The following is a 2,500-nucleotide window of genomic DNA, read 5'->3' as shown; positions in this document are numbered from 1 at the left end:
ATATTATATATATATATATATATATATATATATATATATATATATAAATGCATTTTATTAACATGTCCTTCTTTCTCAAGCAGCATAACTAAGTCTGTCGCGCTTCTCTTAAATTAAAAAACCGCCAGAAAACACGACAAATCATTGCTAATTTATATCATAATGCTATAATTTTCTTTGAATGTTGAGCAGTCTATCAAAATTATCTTTATTTGAGCTTCTTAAGTGTATGGGAAATCTCTGGTCCTTTATAATTAAGCGTAACAGGAAGCCAAACCTAAATTACTATACCTTTCTCTCTTTTCCTACCTGATAAAAACTGAAGGGGAATTTCACAGAAAAGTATCGACGAGAAACTGGACTTTTTCCCAGGGAGAGAAAGTCTATACATAATGGCATGAGAAATGACTAATTGGCAACTTTGATGACGTCACAGAGTACTCCCATATAAAAGGAAGTCGGTTCGTCATCGCACGCAGTCAGCTGGGATCATAGACCTAGCAATCTTTATGTGTGCTATTACAATTTAACTCTTGGTGTGTCGTGTAGCAACCCTATTTCTGTAGAATAATTTTTTAAGCACGGTACGTACTTTATGTTATTCATAAATTGAGAATGTTTTTTACAAGGAAGATTAATAAAATGGTCCTTCAACATATCCCAAATCAAGAATTTATTATTCAGTATCAATGGGATCAAGTACTTATTCCCTAAACTTTCTAGTTATGGTGAATTTTGAAATTAGGTCTTTTCTGATTACTAATAATTTTGGAGTGTAGATAAGTATCCCGTGTTTAAACAGTACGCTTTTCAATGATTTACGTTAGGAAATCGGTTTACTTGCAGTATTTCCCTTTACTCTGATTATGTAACATACCTAACAGGTCTACAAAACTCGCGTTTCTTCAGTGATGCAAGAAACTAAGATTTATTTGCTCTTTCTTCCTTTCGTTAAATCTTCAGCTGAAAACCCCTATGAAGAGCGTCAACGGATTATGATAAACCCTGAAAGATTCCAAAGGGAAATCAATCCGCTGAAAGGGAGACAAATTATAGGAAAAGGCGATGAATAAATAGATATGAGGGAACAGAAAATAAAACCGACACACCTGAAATTCAGGAGACGTTAACATAGAGTAGAAATGAACTTGCTCCTCGCTTAACCGTTTGGAGATAAGAAGACTCGGCAATTGGAGATAAGAAGAAGAAGAAGAAACAGTGCACTTTATGCAGCAGCAACCTGCTCAGTGTTATATGCCAAAACTACTAGGTCAAGGGATGCTCGTTTTTGCATTACATTTTGCAGTACTTTGACAAATATAAACGTCTTTTTTTTATATCTCTGTGGGTTTGAAGACTGGTGTTCCTTCAGTACAGTTATAAATATCATTATAGGTTAGATTTGCATTAGTTATTCATTGTGTTCATAGCTAAATTGGTTTTGGGGAATATGGTTTTGGGGAGAGTAAATGAAGTCTCTCTCTCTCTCCTCTCTCTCCTCTCTCTCTCTCTCTCTCTCTCTCTCTCTCGTTACATATTCTATTGATCCAATTATCCCCTTTCTACAGATTCTGACCAAAGAATTAAAATGGCCAAAAGTATTTACCTCACTGTCGCGTTTTGCCTAACCCTGTTGGCTGTTCCTTCAGTGCCACAACGTTCATGTACGTATAACGGACGCAATTTAATTCTCTCTACAAATATTATAAAAGCATTTTGATGTAAAAGTGTTTGATGTATTCATTTATAAAATAATTTGTCATGGGATTTCATAAGTAACTGATAAGCTATCTAATTTATTCTTATAGATCTTGAACAATTAATACACTGCCTGGAGCAATAAATGTTGGACATATTTTTGAAGCAGTTCGATATATCATAATACACAAGCATGATGGTGCGCTAAGCTGTGATGGAACCCGGCGTTGCCCGTCGAGTCTCCCCTACCTCTCGATCCCCTACCTTCTCCACCACCTAGGCCAGACATACAGGAATGCCTTCCCAATCCCCTACCCTACTCTGCAACCTGGGGTGGGCAAACAGGTTTGCAAGAGGAGGGTGGAAGTGCCATGTTTCCCTTAAGCTCCCGATCACCTACCTTCCTCACCCTCGCCCGGGGCGAACAAACAGGTTTGCCGGAGGAGGGTGGATGTATCATGTCTTCCCTGCCTTTCCAATCCCCCACCTTCCCTGCAACCTGGGGCAGGCAAACAGGTTGGTAGGAGGGTGGATGTGTCATGTCTACCCTAACCTCCCGATCTCCTACCTACCGTGCCCTCACCCGAGGCGAACAAACAAATTTGCAGGAGGAGGATGGATGTGTCATGTCTCCCATACCTTTCCAATCCCTACCTGTCCTGGACAAATAAGAAAGATCCATTCTGATTTTATTGTTATATTCGTAATAATTGTTATAATGGCCTTAATTGTTTTTCTTTTTTTTTCACAGACTGTGAAGAACTGTTATGTACCTATTCTTACAATGACCTCTGCAAAAACG

The 2,500-nt window shown here is 38.2% G+C and overlaps 1 long non-coding RNA gene across 1 annotated transcript in view; it reads left to right on the top strand.

Moving 5' to 3' along the window:
- Positions 1-482: 482 nt before the first annotated feature.
- The window catches only part of LOC135194917 (uncharacterized), a 2,914-nt gene continuing 896 nt past the window's right edge, over positions 483-2,500 (top strand). Inside the window, exons 1-3 of the long non-coding RNA XR_010310033.1 lie at positions 483-584; positions 1,569-1,664; positions 2,450-2,500. The exon at positions 2,450-2,500 is cut by the window's right edge and continues 78 nt beyond it. This is a non-coding gene — a long non-coding RNA (uncharacterized LOC135194917). The remainder of the gene's footprint in view (positions 585-1,568; positions 1,665-2,449) is intronic.

The sequence above is a fragment of the Macrobrachium nipponense genome, chromosome 15, assembly GCF_015104395.2.
Source record: "Macrobrachium nipponense isolate FS-2020 chromosome 15, ASM1510439v2, whole genome shotgun sequence".
Lineage (NCBI taxonomy): Eukaryota > Metazoa > Arthropoda > Malacostraca > Decapoda > Palaemonidae > Macrobrachium > Macrobrachium nipponense.
Note: the sequence above shows the minus strand (reverse complement) of the source record. Positions and strands in the feature narration are given on the sequence as shown.